General features: G+C 42.3%; 1 non-coding gene and 1 pseudogene across 1 annotated transcript; both read right to left on the bottom strand.

Moving 5' to 3' along the window:
• Positions 1–10,047: 10,047 nt before the first annotated feature.
• Positions 10,048–10,813, bottom strand: LOC101604735 (annotated as a pseudogene).
• A 760-nt stretch (positions 10,814–11,573) lies between these two features.
• Positions 11,574–11,679, bottom strand: LOC123457287. The gene has a single exon (XR_006634963.1). It is a non-coding gene; the product is annotated as a U6 spliceosomal RNA (small nuclear RNA).
• Between the last annotated feature and the right edge of the window lie 680 nt (positions 11,680–12,359).

The raw sequence follows: 12,359 nt of genomic DNA, 5'->3' as shown, positions 1-12,359 counted from the left end.
AGGAATGGAAAAAAACTTCCTGAACAAAACCCCAGTAGCACACAATCTTAAACAGTCACTCAACCAATGAGATCACATGAAGTTGAAGAGTTTCTTCAGAGATAAGCATACAGTAAGCATAGCAAATAGACTATCCACAGATTGGGAGAAAATATTTGTTGAATATTCAATTGACAGAGGCATAATTTCTAGAATCTACAAAGAACGCAAAAACCTAAACAAGAAAAAGTCAAACAAACCTCTCTCAAAATGGGGCACAGAGCTGGACGGGCTGTTCACAGAGGAAGAAATACAAATGGCAAATACAAACTTATGAAAATGTTCATCATCCCTAATCATCAGGGAAATGCAAATTAAAACAACTGAGATTCCACCTTGCCCAAGTAAGGATAGCAAACAATAAAAATTCAAATGAAAATAAATGCTGGCGAGGATGTGGAGAAAGATGAACCCTCATACACTTTTGGTGGGAATGTAAGATGGTACAACCACTTTGGAAAGCAATATGGAGACTCCTGAAAAAGCAGACCATAGAGTTACAAAAGACCCAGTTATTCCCTTACTGACCATGTACAATCAGACCTTCAAACCTCAGTCCAGAGACATTTGCTCACCCACGTTTTTATTGGCTTAATTCATAATAGCTAAGAGCTGGAATCAACCCAGATGTCCATAACTAGAAGAATGGATAACTAAGATGTGGTATGTCTACACAACGGAATTCTACACAGCAGGAATAAAAAATGACACAATGATATTTGAAGAAAAATAGTTGAACCTGGAACAGATCATTCTCAGCAAACTTACCCAATCACAGAGAGATACTTGCCGTATAGTCTCATTCATCTACAGCACCTAACCTGAATCTACCCAAGATACCGACATACCCAGAAAGCATCTTGAGAACTAGACAATAGGGTGGGTGGGGAGGGAGGTGATAGCAAGGGAGGGGGTGAGAGAAATAAACCTAGACCCAAACAGCAATGATACCATAAAATTCTACATCCCAAAAGGCAGACCAAATGGTTGAACCTTACCAGGCCCTTAGAAGGAACACCTAAGTCACAAGGCACGGGAGAGGGTATAATGAAGACTGACCTTAATTCTCTAGATACTTCTCTCTCTCTCTCTCTCTTTCTCTCTTCACTCTAACTTTTTTATATTAGTCATCTTTTTCTTCCTTCTCTTAGTGGGCACTGACCTGTAACTCCCAGTACCAGCATGTGGCTATCATCCACAATGAGTTTTTGGTTAGAGAGACCTACAAGTTTTCCAAAAAGAATGACAGATTTCTGTTAGAATACTTGATGACCCACCGTAGGTTAGTGGTAAGACCCTGCTGCTGAAGACACCATATGTGGTTGACACAACATGGAGTGAAATGGCTGGAAGCTGGAAGAGGGTCAGTCCCCAGACAGTCAGTGCTTATAGTGCCAGAAGATGCTACATGGGCGACTGGGGGAAAATGATCAATATCTGTCCAAGCAACTCATGGTCTTACCTACTTAAGAGCAAATAACCTGTTGTGATGCTCACACAAGTGCAATAGTGGCACACAGCCATGGTGGGAAACCAACTGCTCTTGATTTGGCTAACTGATCTCCTCCGTGGAACAGGACCCATAGTTGGAGCTGGAAAATATGTCAGAACCATATCCATACTTGAACCCGCTCTCCATTATCAAGCTACCACCAATCGTGGGCTACAAGAGGACCTACACCTATTAAATTCTCTATAAAAAAATATGGGTTATCCCATTTGTCTGGTGTTACCTTTACTCTCCATTGGAGAATCTGCTTCTCTTTTCAGATAGATGCAGATCTTAAGGAGAGAACCACCCCATCATACCTCAAAAGGGCCCCAGCTGAAACTCAGAATAATTGGCAAAACAAGCAATAAAACTTAGTTAATTTAAACATAGGCCATTACTTTGTATCCAAATTGTACTGAATGAGAGGGACTTGAATCTCTTTAAATATAAAATCTTGGTCTAAGTAAGGTAGTACTATGGACAAGCAGTCATAACAAAAACAACATTATTCTCATTTGTAGCTGTACTAAAAACAACATTAGTTTTACTTTATCATGTAAAATATACAAAATAAAGATTAAAATCGGTTAGATATTTTGAAAAATCTTTAAATGTAAAGGGATTTACAAAATATAAAAACAAGAAATAGGATCTGCTTGTTGCTCCTGCTCTTCCATTAACTGGCTGCGGTGCAGTGGCCCCCTTACAGGCAGCCGGTTTGGCTGTTTGGTGGGCTTTGTTGCAGGACTGGAGATGGTGGGGAGGGTGGTTGAGGCGGTAAGCCTGAGGTGCACTCCATCAAGTGGGGTGTTTGTCTCATAGTTCATATGTGCATTGGCCCAGCACATGCCCCATATTTGCCCACTCATGTGAGCTGTGCATGGATGTGGGTGTGTTCAACCATCATGGTGGGCTTTGGCCTCTGAAACATCTTGGAGTTCTGACCTTGAATCCTGGTCCCTAGCCTTGGAGGCTGAAGATCCCCTGAGGCTTACCTGTATCTGCAGACACCCTCCCCTGGTGCTGGATGCCATGGCTGGGACTGGAGGGGAGGGTTGGGAGGGATCCCAAGAAGGGTGTGCTTAGTTGCAGGGGTCCACATCCCTCCTCAGCAGCGCCCCCTTGTCTGCGTGTAGTAACTGTCTGTTCTGGCAACTGTGGACATGTGTAGCCCTGCGTAGCCCTCCACACCCTTCCTTGGAGAGTAGGAGATCCACAGTCCTCGGTGGGGGCCGAGGGCTGACTGATCTCCCTCCATGGACCTTGTCTCCCTGCTCTTCCGAGTTTGGGGAGGGTCATGGGGACTTTCCTCCCCCTGGAGGTCCCGGGTCCTCCAAAAGGGGGTCTGTACTTTGGGGGTTCCTGCCGTCCCCCTCCTCCAGGTCACGGTCTACTGGGGGATGCCAGCTGTCCCCTCCTCGGAGTGGGACCAGGTCTACCAGATTCCATGGATGGTCTCAAAGGGGCTGATGCTTTGCCCCAGCAGTTTGCTGCACATTGGCAGTTGTCACATAAGGGTCAGCGACTTGGGGTTGCTTACCCAGTTGGTTCTCTCTGTGGTCTTTGGCCTTCCTCCTTAAGGGGTTGGGGGGGTGGCTCAGCATCGCAGGTGGGGGGTCAGCCCCTTGGTGCTGTGGGTGGGGTGATTTTCCCGTTTACCTGGGCTTGGCCACGTGGCTGTCAGCAGAGGGTCTTCCCGAGGGAGGGGTTTTCCCCTTTTCCCCGACATCGCCAGGGCCTCTGCCTGCCCTGTGGCCCCCTCCACGCCTGACACCAGTCTCACTTCCTATTGGCCCATTATGCCGACCCTCCCTGGGTGGTCTTGGCTCCTGGTCATCTGCAGATGAGAGAGAACTTTGGAGGAGCCTTGCGGCAGTCCCTGACAGTGGCCATGCACAGAGCAGGCCTCGGCCCTTTGCTGAGGCATCAGCTTGTCCATTGGGAGGTGTTGCAGAGGGGTTTCAGGTCCACTAGCTCTGTCCTGGGTACTGCATGGAACCATCGCTGCGCCAAGGGGGCAGCTGGTGATGGGATCCCTAAGTGTGTCCCAAAAGGTGGTGGTCATGTGGCCAGGAGTTCCCCTCCCTCTCTCAGGGGCCCTGTGCCCCACTCTTCATGATGCTTTCCTCCCGCCTATTGCCCGCTCTGCCCACACTTTCTGTGCCTAATGCTTGGCCTCCCATCCCACCTAGGAGGGGCGGAGACCACTGCTTGCATATGGAGCCTGAGCCCCCAGTGACCACCAAGGAGAACCAAACATGTATGCAAAGGCAAGGAGCTTTATTCAGGGCTTTAGCTGGGACTCTTGACTCACCAATGCAGTGGATCCCTATAAGAGCTCTGAGCAGCAGGGGGGCAGGTTTTTTTTTTATAGGAATTTGAACAAGGAAGTCAGGGAATGGTTACATGATGGGTAGATTTAAGCAGTAACTGCACTTGTATTTTTCCAAGAGTCTTACGATGCTGGTGGGCAAATCTGGTCGGCAGGGGGCTAGGAGAATTGCAAGCAGATTAGGTAACCTTTATTGTGATTGGCTATGTGTGTTTGAGGAACTTAAGCAACTTATCTTATGACCATAGAAATGTATGTCAAGCAGTTTGTGGTCTTTTTTAAGGAACTGTTAAATTCCTATTTAAACCTTGCCAGGAAACAGAAACTTAGGCCTACTGGTGACTCTGAACCCTGTCATGGCGTCCCTCTGGTTCCTGAGTCCTTCAAGTCCCCGCTGTGGCCTGTCTAGCTGCAACCCTGTCACATGGGAAGTGGGTCCCTCCTGCAGTGCCCGCCTCCTCCACCCCCATCCCCGCATCCTTTTCAGACCAGGTGGGTCGGGTGTTCGAGTTCCAGTGATTGCAGGTCACCTGTGGTGTCAGTCCAACTTTGCTGGCTGACGGGTGAGGTTCTTGGCAGAGGGATGTGGTTTCCCGGGCCATCCCCTCATGTCTCCCCCACTTCAACCCCTGGCCCAGGAAGGGGTTCGGTCCCCCACTGGCCGGTTCTTCCCCACCTCCTATTTTCCACCACACTCATTCAGTTGGCTTTCCTGGCCAGACCAGGCCTGAGGAGGGGGCTGGTTCTCGTCTGCCAACCTATTCTGCCCCCCCCCCCCATTCAGCCTGCACTCCTACCTGTAGCATATGCTTCTCTCAAAGATTAACCCATGCAGGCTGCAAAGATGGCTTACTTAAGGCATTTGCCTGCAAAGTCAGAGGAGCCCGGATTGACTCTATTTAATCCAGATGCACCAGGGGGCTCATGCATCCAGAGATAGTTTGCAGTGGCTCGAGGTCTTGGCATGCCCTCTCTCTGTCTCTCTCCCTCTGCTTCTTTTTCCATTTCAAATATATATATATATATATATATATATATATATATATATATATATATATATATATATATATATATATAGTTTTAAAATATTAAGCCATGCATGTCTAACTACAGGTACAGGACTGGTACAGTGAAACTGTGAACATCTCATTAAATCAGTTATGGTTATTTGTGTCTCTAAACAAATGATTCATTTCAAATAAAGCCAGAGTAAAACTTTTCAAATAAAAAAGAGGTATTTAGTTACTTTGAGTACTTAATTGTTGATGAAATTGAAGATCAGTGTCAACCACTATTTGAAGTCCATGTGGATGTTTAGATGATTGAAGAGGGAAATAATGATTCTGAAGAGTCCATCCCCTGAAAATCTGTAGCACAGTAGTTAGTTCGAAGTACGTGACAGAGGTCTTACTCTGTAAGCAAGTCTTTCATGTCATCTTCATCTCCCAGTAGCTCATTGTGGGAAAACTGTAATTCTGAACTTTTAGTTATTAATTTAAAATTGCTTTAAACTCTTATTAGGATAATATGCATATAAAATATATTCATGTATATATACAGTTAATGGTTATAGAGCACTCAGTATTTGTTTTATAAGATAGATTTATAACAACTAAATTGTAGTGTCATAAGAAAGCCAAATATTTGGTAAGTTTTGATAAGCTATCAACATCAGTTTTTTAACCAGTACTATTGGGAATTAAATTTTTAAAAAGCATAATAAAATTTAACAATAGTTCAAATTTTATAAACAAATTTAAACTTTGATTTATTAAAATAAGTTTTTAATCTCATAAATGAAGGGTTATCTAAATGAGAAAGCACATAAAGTTAGCATTTAGATATAATTTAACTATAGTGTTAGGTAGGGACAGGCTCCCAAGATGGAGTCACCATGGTCAGCAGAAAGATGACAGAGCCATAGGAAAATGTATTGTCCACATACTTCAAGAGACCACCCACTTATTTTCCCCTTCTTGCCTAACAATGCCCAAGGTCATGGTTTCCTGTCCCCCTTTCTCATAAGTCACTTGGTCACTGTTTGGGTGTCACACCCTAACTATTTTAAATGGTTAATATAATGTTCTCCCCTAAAGGAACTTTTCTATTCAACTTAACAAACAAGTTTTCCCCCCTTCTCAGCTTCCCCCAATTGAAAAAGTCCTATGAAGTCCATTACCAGAAAACTCAGGTTGGCTGTGCCCCTCTCTTGTGAGGCAACCCTGGCAGTTCATATTTTTTCCTGGCACTAGATGGGTTAATTGTCTTGGGACTGACTCTCATCCAGGTTCTAGCTAAGTCACTCCATGGTCCCTGCTGACAGTATATGGTATCTTCAGCAGTAGGGTCTTACCATTAACCTCTGATAAGTAAATAAGTGATCTGACAGTAGTCTGTCTTGTTTGTTTTGGGAGACCTACTAGGTCTCTCTGATCAACAGCTCATTGTGGATGTAAACCACATCCTGGTATAGGGAATTATGGGCCAGCACCAAGGCTAAAGAAAAAGGAAAAAGACAGAGAAGAAAGAGAAAGAGGATAAATTTAGGTTAAGTTTTGTCTCACACTCTACAGAACCCATTGATTCAAATGCTTTCCCTAAGGTTCCCTTGAGGGTTCCACCTTTTAGTCTGACTTCCAGAATATAGGATTCCATGGTACCAGTTCAATTTGGGTTCAGTTTTGTGTCCCCCCACCCTGTCCAGGCTCTCCACCATTTACCTTCCCCCAAACTCTACCCTTCCTATTGTCCAAGCCTTGAAATGCTATTAAGGTATGTCAGCCACTCAGGCTGATCCAAATGAGCAACTGCAGATGAGTGAGACCATGTGATGGTTGTCTTTCTGTGATTGTAAGAGTTCACTTAGAATGATCTGTTCCAAGTTGGACCATTTTTCTACAATTTTCAATACAAGTTTTTTTTCTTACTGATGAGTACAATTCCATTGTGTAGATATATCACATCTTGGTTATCCATTCATCGGATATCAGCACAAGGGTGATAGAGATAGACATTGAGGATTTTCAACATCCACCAAATCAGAGATCCAGATGCTCCTAAGTACACATCACTGTAGTAGACTTAAAATGCACCAAGCAAGGCTCAGAGAATTTTGCAGAAGAGGGAGCTGGAAGATTGTTAGAGCCAGAAGTTGGGACATTTTAAACAGAGACATTGCCTCTCCCCCTCCCCTATAATGCATGGCCCACAATCACCATGGGGTTGACCTGCATCCCCAATGAGGAAGCCCTCTTCAGAAAATGGGTAGGGAGGAGGGGAAGGACAGTACCAACATGTGTTGTTTATATACTAAATATGTCCATAGCTAATAAAATAATTAAACATCTTTCTTCTTTGCCTCAGAGTGATTTGCATGGTTTTGACCACTCCCAAACCTTACCTATAGGTTATTAGAAGCATCATTTTTAAAATGATGAAACATCAAGTGCTTGCTTGTAAACTGCTTTTATGAACAATGATTAATAACAGGATATTTAAGAAACCTTGTAAGTGTGCAATTAGATGTTATTTAGCAAAGAAAAAGGCTTACTGTAATGGAAAGCATATAAATTTAAACCTTGTTTGTAAACAATTTGTCATACATTAGTAATGGCATGGTAATACCTAAGAAATATATTATTGGAAATAGAGTTGGGCATTTTGTAAAAATTACTAAAAGCAAAATCCTTTCAGTAAAAGTTTGAATTGCAAAATTTGATAAACTTTATTTCTTTAAATATATCTTATTCAGGAACTTAATAACTTTTGATCTAGACATGTTAGTTAACATCTTAAATCTAGAAATATATTTGTTATTTCCTTTATATCTCTAAGACCAGCTCTCTGGATAGGAAGTAGTGGCTTTTATTCTTTTCAGTATTACCATAGAAAAGAAAACTGTTATCAAAGGTAACCAATGTGAGATAACATCTTGGCATCTCTGTTTTAATACAGTTCTAAAATTTTATTTTCTTGCAAGCACAGAGAAAGAGAAGAGAGACAGAAGCTGTAAACAAACTCAATCAAACTCAAACTTTTTAGGGTTTGCAAGCAAGCACCTTAATGGTTAAGCCATTTCTCCAGTCCTAATAACATTTTTTAAAACTGTATTTATTTATTTAAATAGAAAGAAAGAGAGAAGGAGAGAAACGAGGCACCAGGGCCTCCAGCCACTGAAAATGAACTCCAGATGCATGCACCCCCTTGTGCATCTGGTTTACAAAGGTCCTGGAGAATTGAACTAGGATCCTTTGGCTTTGCAGGCAAATGCCTTAACCACCAAGCCATCTCTCCAGCACTAACTTTTTTTTATGGTTAATCTGTAAAACTCTGTTGGTAAATATATTAGTTACTTAAGTATGTTAATTATTCAAGGAAGCAGAGAGCAGAGATAAGTCATTATCTCAATTTCTGGATTTCATGAATAAATAAGACATGCATTTCTTCAATTCCCTAAGAGGGAAAATTTGTGTCAAACAAGAGGGCTGGGTCTTAATAGCCAATCAAAACAATAAGAACTTTTGTGTTTTTATTTTTCAGAAATTAGAACTTTATTATAAACATTCTCAGATTAGAAACTGAATTTGTGCGAAAAGGCTGAAACTTTTGGAACTGTATGTAAGATAAGCTTATTATACTGTATTTCACTCTCCAATGCTGCAAGTTAGATCTAACAAAGGAAGTCTAAGTTGCTTCATAGAAAACCAGTGAGCTTAAAAATACCTGACACAAAAATAAAACAAACCCAACCAAAACATATATTATGCAAAGTGTTAATCCTTCAATTTAAGAGTAGGCATTATAATAACCAGATCCTCTATCAACAAATAGGTTAAGATTTCTGGTCTGTTGAGGGATCCAAGTCAACTTGTGACCAAGTGAGACCCTTCCTTGGTGCAATCCCAGTTACCTTTTTGGATGATTTTGGTTTCAGTCAAGTTTCTGGCTGGGTCTCTGGGCCGCTGTTCTGATTTCTGGAGCTGGGCACTGGCTTTTCCTGCGGGGCAAACCGAGCCTAGCAACTGTACTCCTGCAGATCAGCACCCTCGCTGCTGGAACCACTACTGCTGCTGCTGAAGCTGCTGCTGCTGGATCCATCACTGCCACTGCTAAAGCTTCCACTGCTGGATCCACCAGTGCTGCTACTGCTGCTGCTGCTGCTGGATCTGCCGCCGCTGCCGCTGCTGCTGCTGTAGCTGCCACTGCTGGATCCGCCACCGCTGCCTCTGAAGCTGCTGCTGCTGGCACCACTGCTGCTGCTGAAGCTGCTGCTGCTGGATCTGCCATTGCTGCCGCTGAAGCTGCCGCTGCTCGATCCACCGCTGCTGAGGCCACTGTTGCTGGTGCTGGAGCTGCTGATGTTGCTGCTGGACTCTGCTCCTGCTTGGGGCCTGCTGTCAGTTCAAGTTGGTGTGGCTGGTTCTGGGACCACTGCTCTGTTCACTGGAGCTGGGCACAGGTGATGGGGGAAGGGAGGGAGCTGATGCTGCTCTAGTTCTCTTGCTGTTCCTCGTATTTTTCTACCTTGTGATCTGCTCCTCCGTTGTTCACTACCACTCTCTCTTCATGTTTCTAGAGTTTGCTGAGAGCTCCAGTGTGAGTGGAAGCTCCCCTCACCTGGCTTTTCCTGTGGCTCAAGCCGAGACTGGCAGCTTTCTGGTGCGCCGCTGCCACCGCTGCAGTTGGCATACCTGCCGGGGCCACTTTGGCCTGCCTGTGTGGGCTCTGGATCTCTGGATCTCTTCTATTCTCCACTGCCATTTCAATTTCCCATACACCTCACTTTTTAGTAAAAGTGTGTATTGTTCTGGGGTTTTTCTTTTTTTTTTTTTTTTTTTTTGGTCTTTTTCCCCCCAGGCTGCTTTGGCATGGTCCCTTGCTGCCATCTTAACCAGTAGTTTCAATCCTCCAATTTAAAATAAATGGTCTCCCAAGGGAAAATTCCATCACAGCAATTTAACAAAAAGCAGAGCCACTCTCATAAAGGGAAATTATATGTAAGAAAGATGTAATAATGCTTTTAGAAAATGTAATTTTCATATTGGCAACAAAGCAAACTAAATACTTTGTGTTCACTGTCAGAAATTAAAGTACCTCTTGACATAGGGTAAGTGGCATGAGCATCATGAAACCAAGCTCCTCAAGTAGTTTTCAATTTAATCCCAGGAGAACCAATTGAAGAGTTTCAAACTCCAAGGACAGACTGGTTCCAAAGCATTTCTTCCTCCGTCCTTTCTTCACCCTGTTCCTTCTTCTCCTTTCTGCACTTGCGGTCCTCTCTCTCAGAGGCTTCATGTTGGCTTTTTCTCTCTTTTTGAGTCTTAAGCTTTTGTTTACTGACTGGTTCAGTTTCTGTTTCTCCCTTCAGTTTCTTTCTTTGGATGCTCTTTTGTTTGTTTAAATCCACTTCCTCAGAACTTCTTTTTCTCTCATGCTTGGGCCGCTCTTTCTCAGTTCTTTCTCTGTCTTCTTCTAGGTGCCTTTTCCTTTTTGGATGCATATGTTTATGACTGACATGAGAGTAGCTGGTGCTGTAACCTGAGCAGAGGTGTTTGTGAACTCCAAACTCTAGGCTGTATGAGCCATGATTGTATTCTTGCTGACTAAAGTTCAGGGGCACTGTTTTTTTTCTGAGAAATAGTGCCTGCTAAACTGACAGTAGCCCAAAGAGTCTAGTGACAGCTTGCTGTCATGAGCTGGGAACCGGTTCTCTACAATTTGTGAAATATGATCTTAGATAGGTCTGGATGGTTCCAGATGGAAATCCTGGGTCAAACATTCTATAACCTGGGTCTGGAATCAGCCTCTTCACTGTACCTACCATTTCTTAAATAGTCCTCTTTCATCCTTCTGAAAGAAGTCTCTGGCTCTAGGCCTCTGGCTTTCTGTGCTTTAATGTAATTTTCAAGTTCATCTTGAAAAGAGTCACAGGACTTGTTTGAACGTTTCATTAGGGTGACAAAAAGGGTTTTTCTTTATCAGACTGACAGCTTGGTAGAGAAATTTGATAATATTCACCCACTTCAGTTTTTCAGCATGAACTTTCCCAAGGGAAGACTGTACCATGAGGCAGACATCTACTTTTGTCCAGTATCTTACTCTCCTTCACCTTCTCTGAGCAGGGGCGGGCATCTACAACTACTGGCCCCTCCCGGCCAATGCCCCTGGCAGGGGAAGAGGCTGTGGGAGAGGTGGCGGAGGGGCAGAGAACCGCTGCTGCTACCTCCGCCACACCGTACCAAGCAGGCAGGGTCCTTTTGTTTAATCTGAATTAAGGCAAAGACTTAGCAAATGAAATCTTGATTAAAATTTGTGTAACTTTGTTTAAAATTTTAATTTTATTACTTTTAAGGGGAAATTTGGACTTAATAGTCTTTTTCTTTTTTCTTTTTTCTTTCTTTTTTTTTTTTTTTTTGGCTTTTCGAGGTAGGGTCTCACTCTGGCTCAGGCTGACCTGGAATTCACTATGTAGTCTTAGGGTGGCCTCGAACTCTTGGCGATCCTCCTACCTCTGCCTCCCGAGTGCTGGGATTAAAGGCGTGCGCCACCACGCCCGGCATAATAGTCTTTTTCTACATGACTATTTACTTGTAACTTAATTTGACAGTACATATAGACCATACATTGTCTAAATAAAAATCTATACCTTAAAAAGTTATGAATTAACAAAGATAAAGCAGAAATTTTAGATCTTAAATATAGAATCTTTTAAAAAATATGGAACACTTCATAAATTTGCATGTCATTCTTGTGCAGGGGCCATGCTAATCTTCTCTGCATCATTCCAATTTTAGTATATGTTGCTGCTGAAGCCAACACTTAAATATACAATCTTTAAAATGACTTTTAACTTTGATAAAAAGATTTGAAAACCTTAACAAACTGTTTGAAGGAGAACACAGACAAGCAGGCAATAATTTTTATATCTTAAAGTCACAAGTGTAAATTAAAATTTATTTTAAAAATTATAAAATATTAGTTTCAAAGTTAATATGGCCATCCTCACACAACTAAGCCTACCCAGATTCTGAATGCTATTGTTTTCTGGGATTGCATCTCTGTAACCTCTACTAAAAAAGAAATGTAATGATTCTCAAATAGCACATAAAATGAAAGAATTTATATTTGGGACTTGTATATAAATTCTCAAAAAGAAATTGTAATCAATCCAAATAGAGAACCTCTAGTGTATACCACTTAGAAGCCTTTTGATGTCTTAATTCCTAATAGCATTGAAAGTCAATTAAATAGAATTGTAAAATTTATTTGAATGGAAATAATCAAAATCTATGCTCCAATGATAACCTCTATAGTATAAAATTTAGATTCCAATGAATATTATATCACCCAAACAAGTAGCACTTAAGGCTTCATGAACATTTTGTAAATCTAAAAATAACATGTTACAGGTTTTAAGAAGCTCAGAGTACTTAAAGTTAAGAATATGTACTTACCATAAACCTTTTAATAGACCATCACATTTAAATACACTCACAC

Source organism: Jaculus jaculus, unplaced genomic scaffold, assembly GCF_020740685.1.
Source record: "Jaculus jaculus isolate mJacJac1 unplaced genomic scaffold, mJacJac1.mat.Y.cur mat_scaffold_34_1_3701052_arrow_ctg1, whole genome shotgun sequence".
Classification (NCBI taxonomy): Eukaryota; Metazoa; Chordata; class Mammalia; order Rodentia; family Dipodidae; genus Jaculus; species Jaculus jaculus.
This window is presented reverse-complemented; position numbering and strand designations above follow the sequence as displayed.